The following is a 13,250-nucleotide window of genomic DNA, read 5'->3' as shown; positions in this document are numbered from 1 at the left end:
TCCAACATTCTGTTTGCTTTTTTGACTGCTGCTGAACATTAAGTAGATGTTTTCAGAGAACTGTCCACAGTGACACTCAGATCTCTCTTGATTGGTACCAGCTAATTTAGTCTCCATCATTTTATACAAGTAGTTGAGATTATGTTTTCCAATATGTATTACTTTGTATTTATCAACATTGAATTACATCTGCCATTTTGTTACCCAATCACCTAGTTTTGTGAGATCTTTCTGAAGCTCTTCACAACTTATTTTGAACTTAACCATCTTGAGCAGTTTTGTATCATCTGCAAATTTTGCCATCTCATTGTTTACTCCTTTTTCCAGATCATTTATGATTATGTTGAAAAGCATTAGTTTTAATACAAACCCCTTGGGAAATAAAAGCAATGGTCTTTCTCTAAGGATGCTTCTACACATGCACGATCTTCTGGAAGAGTATCCTCTGGAAGACAGCTTCTGGAGGATCGGCTTCCAGAAGATCACTTCTACATGTAAAATGTGGGCTGAAAGAGCTGCTCCTTATTCTGGAAGATCAAGTCTACACATGCATGGATGCTCTTCTGGAAGAACAGGGCAGAAAATGCTGCAGCTGTGGTTGCATGGCCAGAGAGCCGTTCCGGGGCCCCCAGCCACAGGGTCAGTTAAAGGGCACCTCCCAAACAGCCCATCCCTGCACAAGCTGCTAGGCCTATCATGCTGCTCGCAGCAAGGCTGAGCCAGTCCCTGGTCCTAACATCCCCAACCACCAGTCATGAACCCCCCAGCAGCCGCAGACCATCAGAGTTACCCTGACCTGGATGCTGGCCATCCTCCTGGCTACCTTCCTCAGCCTCCTGTGGAGATGGAGACCCAGGCCCCACGCTGCCCCTGCTGCCCCCATGCCCCTAAGCTGTCCTGCATGTCTGGACCCATACCACCAGCACCAACTGGTGGGACAGGGTAGTCAAGTTGGAAGGGGGCAACAAGCACTGGCTGCAGAATCTCTGGATGACAAAGGAGACCTTTCTGGAGAGCTGCAGCTGGCACACCTCTTTCTTCGATGGCAGAACACCTGGATGCAGCCAGCCATCTCTGTCAAAAAGCACATGACCATCACTGCCTGGAAACTGTCCACCACGGACAGCTACAGGTCCATCAGGCAGCAGGTCAGGGTGAGCACATCCAATGTTAGTGCTGTCATCCTAGAGGTAAGCTCTGCTTCAAGTCCTGGCCTGGCTACAAGGGGACCAGAGGGCATGGGGGACCCTTGGGGGTCGTGGTGTGAAGGCCTGGACCAGGGTGTGGGTACACCTAGCCCTGGGGGACCAATGCTCAGCCACTGCCAGAGGGGTGCCCCAGTGGGTAGGGGAAGGGTGTGTGGAGGGTTTTGTAAGGAAGTGGGGGTGTAGTGGGGGCAGGGGCACCCCATGCACACCCACATGTGTGCCCACCCTCTGTCTCTTACAAGTTGTGGGAGGCATCAATGATGTGCTGTTGTGCATCGAGGACCTGGACATAGTTGTCAAGGGCTTCGCCAAGGTTGCGTTCCCCTGGTGCTTCAGGGTGATCAACAGGATGCACATACCCATCAGGGCCCTGGACAACAGTGGGGTCCACTACGTGAACTGCAAGAGGTGCCACTCCATCACACTCCAGGTGATGGTGGACTCGCAAGAGAGGTTCACTGTCACCTATGTGGGCTGGCCAAGCTAGGTATAAGATGCGTGCATTCTCTGCAACTCCACCCTGTTCTGCTGGTTGGAGGCTGGAACCTACGTCCCTCAGTGAGAGCATGCCATTGGGGAGGTTGCCTTGCTGCTCTGCCTTGTAGGCAACCTGGCTTACTGCCTGCAGCCCTGGCTAATATGCCCATACACGGGCCACTTCACCCCCTCCCAGGGAGCTGTTCAATGCCTGCCTCACATGGGGCCAGTATTCTGCCTTTGGTCACTTGAAAGCAAGGTTTAGATGCCTCCTCATGTGCCTCAGTGTGGGAGTGGAGAACATGCCGCAGGTTGTGGGTGCCTGCTGCACACTCCACAACCTCATCGAGGCACATGAAGGGACCCTCCCCGAGGGCTGAATGGTGGAGCTGCCCACCATGGCCCTCAGCTGGTAGTTCAACCGCATTGGGGTCCACATCCAGGGGGCACTCAGGGAGGCATTCGCCCGAGGGGAGTACTGACCCCCTCCTGAGCCCTCCCCTACAGCCTCCCAGCACACTTGGGTGGCTGGTGGGGCTCTCCACGTTTGCAGGTGTAGCTGCGGCCCTGGGCCACATTCCAGAATGGGCCCTGAATGGGCCATCTGGGCTTGGGCTGTCGCATGGGGGACCAGGTGTACCACCCCCCTGGGATGTGCCATGGTGCACCCTTACCTGAGGTGGCCTCAAAAAGGTCGGGTGATGCCTGGTTGGAGGTGGCCTGGATGCTGGTGGTGGAGGGCAGCTTGGTTATGATTGAGCCCTCCAAGGACTGCTTGCTGGATGGGATGTTGACATTCTGGCCTCCAAGCTCTGTGGCAGGACCTGCCTTCACCTTCGGTGCAGCAGAGGGCTCCGGTGCAACTGTCTCCATGGTGGTATGGGATGAGGAGGTCCCATCTGCTGCCAGGAAGTCCCACAGCTCCCTGAAGTAGGGTCACTTGGCTGGGGCCTGGCTGGACTGGCAGGTGCTGGGCTGGGTCCTCATGTAGCTCTCTCTCAACTCTTTGACCTTACACCAGACCTGCTCGGGGATCTGGGAAGAGTGGCCTCAGGCAGCCAGGCCATGGGTGAGGTGCACAAAGGTGGGGGTGTTCCTCTGGTGTCTCGTGGTGTCCGATGCACCTCTTCATCATGCCAGAGTACCAGGTTGTCCTTGAGTTCTGGCTCAGTCCAGACAAGGCCTTCCATTTTGGAGCCCAGTTGGAGTCCTGGGTGCCCTCAGCTGGCTCTCTGGGGCTGCCCTCGGGGGTGTGGTGTGCTGGATTGCTGGCCATCTCTTGGGGTCGGGGCTCGGTGAGCAATGCAGGGCCTCCAGCTCCGTGGTTTTATTTCTGCTGTTAAATAAGAGCTTCCAAGAGCAACAGAAAAAGCAGAAATGTCTGTTTTTAAACTGCTTTTGAATGGAGCTCTAGATCACCTCTGTACGAAAGACATTGTAGTTGAGTTTGCAGAATGTACCTTCATTTGCTAGCCCTAGTCCTTTACAGACTGTCTTCTGCTATGTTGTCCCTTTTCTTGCACGGGAAATGCTTCTTTTTCACATGTTTTGGGAGTTATTTCTGAAGTCTTGGAGTGGATGGCTGAGTGGCCTGAGAGTTAGGTTTGGATACATGTCTGAGCAGAGGATGCACAGTTTGAAATGTCATTCATCCAAGGCAGGCATGTTAAATCCATACAGTCCAACTACGCAGTTGTCTTCTGGATTAGACCTTAGAAACAGAGGTTCTTTCTCCTTTGTGTGAATAATAAAGACCAGTATAGATGAGCAAGGCCTGTCTGTGAAAGTGTAAACTTGTGCCTTCACTTTTCATGCTCTCATGCCTATGCACGTGCTCTGTTTTTCTGGAGAACTTAATTAGTTTGGTTTTAAGTCATATTTGATAGTGGAGTTCTTCCTTTTGAGAACACAGAAGTGCATAGAAATCAGACCTTGAAAACCATGTGCACAGGTGATACAAAGGCCTCTTTGATGATTTTTCCCCAAGGTCCATGACCCTTTCATGTAAATGAGGGGTTTTGTCCAGGTGTCCTGTGTAAAAGCCCTTGGTACCCCAGCTACTGTGCATTACTGGTCTGTTTGACTGCTCTATGCCCATCCATAGCAACTAGTGGATCACAGGTCTTACAGCTAGCATCAGGTTTCTGCCTGTTATTATGTTCCCTCGAGCAGTGCTTGAGTTCTTCTGAATATAGATCCCTAGCAGGTCACATCACTCCGCTTTATGCAGAGATTTCATTTGTGATCCCTTCAGTTGTCTTTGGTGCAGGGACTATGTCTTATTCTTTTTTTGCAAAGAACCTTCTGAATATACTTGTCATCCTATATGAACATCTCTAACAGCAGGTGATATTGTACTGATAATCTGGGCTTCAGGATATATTTTATTACGGAAAATCCGGCTGACACAAAACCTGTTGAAATCTAAATCAGTCAATTTCAGTCTATAAGATTTTGTAATCTAACAAGTTAACACTGGTTCAGCTTCCAAAATCTTGGTTTCCTTTCCCGTAGGAAATTGTTTAATGGTTAGTTAGAAGGACATCCCTCTGAATTCATTCTCTAGGCAATATAAAATGAAACTAAGATGGGGAAGACACTGTCCAAGCTGCATGAAGGGATTTAGCTGGAGTCACAAATTTTGCATGAATAGGAATCATGCCCTTAAATCCCTATGCATCATAAATGAGCATTTATTTCTAAGTGTATTTAGCTAAAGAAATGGACAACCCCAAGGCAGCATGGTATCATTTTGCAAGTTATAAAATCCAAAGACAGAAATAGTTGTTTGTGCCATGATTTATTCTGATCAGCTATTGAACTTCCTTCCTAGCTTTGGACTGAATTTCTTAGTTCTCTTTTTCTGGAGAACTTAGTTTGGTTTTAAGTCATATTTTACAATGGAGTTCTTCCTTTTGAGACAACAGAGGCATTTTTATTCCTTTAGATCAGTTTCCCAAAGTGTGGTCCATGGCACAGTACCGATCCTTGGGAAAAAACACTAGTCCTTAGAAAATATACAAATGATCGCTATGTACTATTATTATTGTGAATAAATAATAAACAGTGAAAATTTATTCATTTTTCATTCTTTTTTTTTTTTTTTTTGCATTTATATTTTTGGGCCGCAAAAAAGAGACTGGAAAAAACTAGGTCCCAACTATATAAAGTTAGGGAAACTCAGTTTTAGACTGCAAGCCTTTGATGAGTTTAACCAATTCATTACAATATATGATAGCAGCTGTGCTGCTATGGGTACCCATCAACAAGTGCTCTGTGATTGATTTAAGCAAGAGCAAGATTTGGAATGAAAACAAATTTCAAAATCATGGAATTTCCTATGAAATGGAAGTTTTGGTCCTTGCATAATTGTACATGTATTAAAAACTGGTTGCAACACACATTTCCAGGAGGAGTTGAGCCTGACCAAGGAAACCTACATAGAGAATTGATGGAGAGTTATTTTGCCATTGATTTCATTGGAGGTGCTGCGGGTAGGGTTGGGACGCTTTAAAGGTTGTAGAGAAAAATAAGCTATTCCCAAATTCTCAGAGAAAGTCGACAGGAGTTGCACACTTTTCTGCCTTTGTCCTTCACAAACCTCTAAGTGCTCATTCCATGCTCTGTATTTATGTTCAAATTCTAAACAGTAATGAATGTTGTTGCAAAAATCTGAGTTTAGTTTGGAGCAAGGACAGTTTGGGTTGGATATCAGAAATCATCTTCCTTTCTGGGTGGTTAAACATTGCAATAAATTGCTCAAAAAGGGCTGTGGAATCTCCATCATTGTAGATCTTTTAAAAGCAGATCAGACAAACATCTGTCAGGGGTGATCTAAAAAATACTTGGCCTGCCATGAGGTCCCTTCTGATGGTTCTATGAATTTCTGCCATATTACTAAACCTGCACTGCGGTGGGGTAGAGTGACTGTTCTCCTTGGCTGCGTCTACACGTGCACGCTACTTCGAAGTAGCGGCACCAACTTCGAAATAGCGCCCGTCACGTCTACACGTGTTGGGCGCTATTTCGAAGTTGAAATCGACATTAGGCGGCGAGACGTCGAAGTCGCTAACCCCATGAGCGGATGGGAATAGCGCCCTACTTCGACGTTCAACATCGAAGTAGGGACGTGTAGACGATCCGCGTCCCGCAACATCGAAATAGCGGGGTCCTCCATGGCGGCCATCAGCTGGGGGATTGAGAGATACTCTCTCTCCAGCCCTTGCGGGGCTCTGTGGTCACCGTGGGCAGCAGCCCTTAGCCCAGGGCTTCTGGCTGCTGCTGCTGCAGCTGGGGGTCCGTGCTGCATATACAGGGTCTGCAACTAGTTGTTGGCTCTGTGTATCTTGCACTGTTTAATGAAAGTGTGTCTGGGAGGGGCCCTTTAAGGGAGCGACTTGCTGTTGAGTCCGCCCCGTGACCCTGTCTGCAGCTGTGCCTGGCTCCCTTATTTCGATGTGTGCTACTTTGGCGTGTAGACGTTCCCTCGCTGTGCCTATTTCGATGTTGGGCTGAGCAACGTCGAAGTTGAACATCGACGTTGCCAGCCCTGGAGGACGTGTAGACGTTATTCATCGAAATAGCCTATTTCGATGTCGCAACATCGAAATAAGCTATTTCGAAGTTGGGTGCACGTGTAGACGTAGCCCTTGATGGAATTGGCTTGCAGTAAAGGAAGGAGTGTCACAAAACATACTAGGACATTGTGAGTGCAGCAGACATATAGCTAGCAAGAAAAGCATCATAACGTATCACTAGAGCTGCTCTGTGAGAAAATGCTGACGTAAACCACTATTTTGAACAGAAGCAAAAAGATCAACGTTTTGAAATTTCCTATATTACTAAATTTCTATAAAATCATTTTGGGTCAATTGAAACATTTTAATATTAATTATTTATACTCATTGGAGTGATATTTTATATTCTGAAATTCTATTTAAATTATGTATTTTATTATTTTATAAATAGCCAATTGGTGTTTTAACTGGTAATTGGGTTGGTAAGTGGAATTCTAATTGTCTGGGTGTCTGGTATTTTAATGGGTTTGATACTGTTTTAGCTTAATGTATATTCTCACTGATACTTTGCAATTGTTCTAACTGGAGCTTTTCTAGCTATTCCATGAGAACAACAAGAAGTCTTGTGGCACCTTATAGACTAACAGATATTTTGGAGCATAAGCTTTCATGGGCAAAGACCTGCTTCGTCAGAACTGTCACCCTTAAATCTGCCACTGAGTGTCCACACAAGAAATTCACTTCCTGGATGCTACTCTGCAGATAAGCGATGGTCACATAAATACCACCCTATACCAAAAACCCACAGACCGCTATGCTTATCTACACACCCCCATCTTCCATCCAGGGCATACTACATGATCCATTGTTTACAGCCAGGCACTAAGGTACAACCGTACTTGCTCTGATTCATCAGCCAGAGACAAACATCTACAAGACCTTTACCAAGCTTTCCTCAAACTACAATACCCACCTAAGGAAGTGAGGAAACAGACTGATAGAGCCAGATGGATACTCAGAAGCCACCTGCTACAAGACAGGCCTTGCAAGGAAAACAAGAGAACACCACTGACCATCACATACAGCACCCACCTAAGGCCTCTCCAGTGCATCATCAGTGATCTGCAACCCATCCTGAGCAATGATCTTTCGCTCTCACAGACCTTGGGAGGCAGGCCTGTCCTTGCCTGTAGACAGCCTGCCAACCTTAAACAAATCCTCACCAGCCACTACAAATCACAAACCAGTGACTCTAAGCCTGGAACCAGCCCCTGCAACAGTTCTCGCTGCCAACTCTGCTCACATATCTACACCAGTGACATCATCACAGGACCTAACACCAACTATGCCATCAGGGGCTCCTTTACCTGCACATCTACTAATATAATATATGCCATCATGTGCCAGCAATGTCCCACTCCAATTTACATTGGCCAAACTGGACAGTCTCTCCGTAAAAGAATAAATGGACATATATCAGACATCAGGAATGGTAATGGACAGAAGCCTGTGGTTGAACACTTCAATCTCCCTGGACTCTCAGTGGCAGATTTAAGGGTGGCAGTTCTGAAACAAAAAAATTTCAAAAATCAAATGGAGAGAGAAATCTCTGAGCTGCAATTTATTTGCAAATTTGACTCCATTAACCATGGATTAAACAGAAACTGGGAGTGGCTCGCAGTTTACAAAGGCAGTTTCTCTGCTGTGGGTGCTGATATCTCCCCATTAGACTCTGACAAAGGTTCACATCCCCCTGTCTGATCTGACTTGTTTTTCTCTCTTTTGATAAGTGCTGTTGATACTGGGCCATTTCCACCTTGCTGAATAGACCTTGTCAGCTCTGGCCCTCCCTTTTACCTCACTCTTTAAATACCCGTCTGAAACCACCCCCACACTCATGCATCTGCTGAAGTGGGTCTTTGCCTACAAAAGCTTATGCTCCAAAATATCTGTTAGACTATAAGGTGCCACAAGACTTCTTGTTGTTCTCGAAACTACAGACTACATGGCTACCTCTCTGATGGCTATTCTGTGCAATTCTATGCTATGTAAGCATATATTTTGGAAAGACCTAAAGGGCCAGATCCTCAGTTCATGTAAATTGGCAGGTAGTACAGGTTTGCTAAACCCAAATGCTCAAAAATCATGACACAGGTCCCTAGAAAGCATGAGCTTACTAATCAACCAGCCAACCCAACTAAACCAGATGTGGGTTCTTTGTATTTCCCTTCTTCTTTCTGACTCTTGAGGGTGCACTTGAGTAACATTCTCAGGTTTTTCTCTGCAACCATGAGGAATGGAAACTTGCTTTAAGTGAATGAAACTGGAGATACGTCTCTCACTGAACAAATGCAGGAGCTGTGATATTTCAAAAAGCATCATGTTTTGGGTCTTGTAACAGAATTGTATTAAACGGCAATGCAGCAAGCACTGCTGTACTGGTACACATCGGCAAAAGTTCTGCTGATCAGAAAGGTGATAAATGTTTGCAGCATTACCTTCTTGTTAATATTGTCATTACAAAGGTGTTAATATAATAATCACTGAGAATAATGGGTTAGTGCCAGTGAGAGAGGAAAGGTAGCCTATGGTGAAGCAACTTGAACTTAAGTGTTCAGCAATTTGCAGTATGGGGCACAATATTTTTAGAGCAACTTAAAGTGCTTTACAATGATGAAAAAGTATTATTTCAGTTTAACGGATAGATTAACTGTGACACAGAGTTCAAGGCCACACACTGAGTCAGTGGCAGAAACTGGAGCAAATTTTTGATGTATTTACTTCTACTCTATGCTCTGCTAAACTACACCACATAATTTAACATACTGCTGTCAGTGGGTGGTCAAGCTTTTTTTTTTTTTTCCTTTTGACAATGCAGCTCTGCAATACATCAAATTGTACTATATTGGTTCATGAACATACCAATAGCATATGGGAGAGCTATTGGAGGACATTTTTTTTTTCCTTACCACTCCTTTCTTTTCTGGGCAAATACCCTATAGCTCAATCAGCCATTTCATCTGCTGAGCTTTAGAAATGTAACTATTAAAAACTGGATTTTTGTGCCTTTTTGTATCAAGGGTTTGGTGATCCATTCTGTACTATTAAATCTTTGCCTGACTTGTGTGTCCATGCACTGATTCACGTATTGCTGCAATATATATGTACGTTGTCTTTAAACCTGAATTTAGAAACCAAAGAGGAAGAGATGGAGTAGGCAGGGGCTCTGTGGTGAAGCAGAGAAACAAAACGACGTTTGGTAGTTTTAGGTAGTTTTAAGGACAAGTCTTTGAGTGCTTACCATTAACACTCCTATGTCTCCTGGGAGATTTTCTGTGTACTTGAAAAACCAGAAGGCAACTTTTTAGCCCCTCAAATTCTTTTTATGCAGCCTGAACCTTAAATTGTCAAAGCATAATATCTCCACAAATCATACCAGGCTGATTTGGCTTTTACTTTACTTCTAGCAGAGGGGAAACTTCTGTTTCCATCTCTTTCACTAGGAGTGAATTCACAGAGGTAGAACATGGGCTTCCAAGGTTCAGATCTCTCAAAAGTCAGACAGGTATTCGCTATGAATTAATCTCTGTATATGACAGATGGTTGTTCTCACTGATCCAGGAAAGCAATCCTCTTCAGAAAGCTTTTGAGCACACGCTTAAGTCCCAGCTAATTCACTCCTTAAATGCTTTCGTGACTTGTAGCCTCTGGGACTAATCTCCCACTGTGTCCCCAGAACAAATTTTTGTCTTTAGGAGATGATTTCTTGGAGTATTACAGGTTTTATTAAAACTGAAAGCAACATGTGAGCTCCACTGAAGAGGTGCCATTTTAGAACAGAGTCCACAGACCTTAAAGGAACATATTCAGTGTCCATGCTCTCTCGAGGCAAAGAACAGCAGTTCAGCTGTATTATATACATGGGAAGCCTGAGACTTGCCGTGTGCTGACAATGTGCTCAGTTCTGTGTGATACCAGGGAAAGACGTAATATTTTCCTCTAGGGAATTACAGTCTGTGCCTTATTTACACAAACAATCCCATTGCTACTACCTGAGTACCCCACAGAGGATTTGGACCTAACGCAAGACAGACAGTGCAGGACAGATACAATATATACCAACTGGCAGAAAGACCCAAGTTTAAGGATAATAGAAGATGATTGGTGGCTATGGTGGTTTCACAAAATTAGTGTGCTTTAAGCAGAAACTAGAATAAAGCAAGTCTCTGTGGGAGGGTGGGTGGGTGGCTGTGCTTAGAACACATATGGACATGAAAGGAGGCATAGGACAAAGAACAAATCTGAGTGGTTGGAGTGAAGGCAGAAGTAGAGGATAAGGGCAGACTTATGCTGTGCATGTGCAGCAAGAGCAGGAGAAAGAGGGTTAGCAGAGTTATAAGTAGAAGCAGAACTGTGCAGAGCTTTTGAAGAGAGGTCCATTTCAGTTGCAAGCCATTTGAACAACGATTTCTGCTGTCTTCCCCAGGTTGTCATCCACAGAATTAGGCAATTTTCTACTCACTTTATACAATAGGTGTGCATCCCAAGTAAATATGGCTCAAAAAGGACACACCGTTGTGTGACCTTGGATTCTGCACCTGAGCCTGGAACACTGAAAAGCAGCATTTATTTTTTCGGACTTCCCAGAGAAGAAGCTGTGAAACCAGAAACACAATGGCAAATGTCAGTGAGAGATGAGCGGCTCTTTTGCGAGCCTTAGAGGAGATTCCTAGTATGACATCCTGAATCTGGATATAAATGGCCAGATGTATTGCTAAATGGCTTTGGAGAAGAAAGATAACTTTTTTTTTTCTAAAAAGGTACCAATCAATTTAAATAGTTTCTTCTCCTTTCTTCAAACCATCAGCATAGCCACAGGGGGAATGTTAGGTGGGCAGGCAGAGCATGAAGAAAATGTAGTTTTTGCTATGCCACTGATACCTCCCTCAAAACAGCTGCTATAATCATGTATGTTTACATCTTGGGTCATCTCACCATACATCTGTGTTTCCAAGTTCTACTCAATCCGCCTAAAGCAGGGGTGTCCAATGTGCTAGCTACTGGCTAATTGTGGCTATTTGGCCAGTTGAATGTGACTCGTTGGCTTGAACAATCAATATATTTTCAGGTTAGCATGACTAGTTTCCTATAGCAGTAGTCAATGGACCTAATGTCACCATCACTTATACTCATCCTCTTCCCATCTGGCAGCACCTAACACTTGATCTTTATCTGTGTTGTAATCATAGACATGCAGAGCATACTTGAGTTGATTTCTTGGAATTGGTGCATGAGTTTCTCTTGGTTGCATGCATGATACAATCCGAACCGTTGCAACATCACGCAAGCTGTGGACTTACTTGACTTAAACCCTTGTACTCTGGGTGGAGCAGAGGTCAAGCTCTGGGGACTCCTAACATTTAAATATTTGGTTGTTTATTTATTTACCCCTGTGATGTGCACGTGCGCCTTGCTGGCAATGTGCTTAGCTGGATAGGATCATTTAGGTTCAGTGCTTATTGTTCTCTGAAGAGAAGGTTCACTTACAAAGTATCACTGAAACATACACATACAAATGTATTGTGGCAGACCACAGCCTACATGGCTGCAAGGACTTGGTAGAAGGCATGTATACTGGATGGGGGAGCTAATGCTTTTCTGCTCCCTGGTTAAGCCCCAGTTAGGGCAGGCAGCTGGGGCCTCATTAGGGTCATCCACAGCTGGGGCTAAGCAGCACCTGTGCCCAGCTGAGGCCTCTGGACTTCCTATAAAAAGCTTCCCCCAGGCAGCAGGAGGAAAAAGTTGGAGGGTGCACAGGGGAGAGAAGGCTGGAGCAGAGCAGCACAAGAAAGTACTATGGGGAAGTGGTCGATGAAGTGGCCCAGGGTGAGGTTGCTACGTTGGGGCAGGGGCAAGAGCCCCTCTAGTTGCCTTTTTCTGTCTTAGGGACCCTGGGCCGGAGTCCAGGGTAGTGGGTGGGTCTGGACTCCCCCCACCCTTCCCCAGAGGGATACTTCCATGGAACAGCAAAAGCCTGCAAGGGGGCTGTTTTACCCTGACTCAGGACTTGCCTGTGATGAGAATGGCTCGCTAAGCAGAGACCCCCGCCTCTGGAAAGACCTGGGCAGTTAAGGGCCACTGTGAGTCTCTGAGGCACATCAGGGAACCACCAGGACCCCTAGGGGGTTGACAGGGGAATTTGTCACAGTATCTAGTGTGCTTCACAATTGATCTTAAGGGACCTGATTCAAATAAAGGGCAGTCTTTCCACTTCTTTCCTGGGTTTTGGATCAGGCTTTGCTTGACATGAGGATAAATACTCCCTGTAGTCTAGCAGTCTACAGTTAAGCTAGCTGTCCTCTGCATTGTAAAGCAGGTTCAGTTAATCCACCTGTTTTCACTAGTTGATTATAGAGAATTGGGAAACAACCTTGAAGACTCACGTTCACTGACATGGTTTACTACGGCAACGCAGTCTCTCTGAAGAGAGACAAAATGTGTTTAATGCCATGTCATCTGGGAAAATCTAACTGAAACAAGCACTTGGCTATGATCCACTAACAAGAAGTGGAGCACATCTTTCAGGCTACGTGGACTCAACATGTCATGGTAATTTTTTGGTGGTTATTGCAACTCCTTAAATTATTCCCTAACATGACATAATTTTCTAATGAAAACAAGCCTTCAACTGGGCTCATGACATAAGGCCTGACACAAATACTATTCAAGCTAATGAGAGTTTTCTAATATCTTCTAGGGGACAGCTCAGAATAGGCCAGATCCTTCCACTTTCACACTGAGAAATACTCTACCCTACTAAATCAATGGAGATGTTTAAAAACTAGGATACTACACAAGGGCTGGGTCTACACTAGCAACCCCCATTTTGAAAGGGGGTTGCTAGTGTAGACCCATCCAAGGTGAATAGAGGTGGAAGAATCTGGCCCAATGTAAAAGTAGCAGGATCTGGCAGACCTAAATAATTTTCCTTCAGTGCAATGCATAACTGCTTCATGGATTTAGTTGCTATTCACTGTAAGGACTGCAG

At 45.3% G+C, this 13,250-nt stretch overlaps 1 long non-coding RNA gene across 1 annotated transcript in view; it reads right to left on the bottom strand.

Moving 5' to 3' along the window:
• Positions 1–10,955, bottom strand: part of LOC142017832 (uncharacterized) — a 56,936-nt gene extending 45,981 nt beyond the window's left edge. Inside the window, exon 1 of the long non-coding RNA XR_012646601.1 lies at positions 10,725–10,955. This is a non-coding gene — a long non-coding RNA (uncharacterized LOC142017832). The remainder of the gene's footprint in view (positions 1–10,724) is intronic.
• Positions 10,956–13,250: the final 2,295 nt, after the last annotated feature.

Source organism: Carettochelys insculpta, chromosome 9, assembly GCF_033958435.1.
Source record: "Carettochelys insculpta isolate YL-2023 chromosome 9, ASM3395843v1, whole genome shotgun sequence".
Classification (NCBI taxonomy): domain Eukaryota; kingdom Metazoa; phylum Chordata; order Testudines; family Carettochelyidae; genus Carettochelys; species Carettochelys insculpta.
Note: the sequence above shows the minus strand (reverse complement) of the source record. Positions and strands in the feature narration are given on the sequence as shown.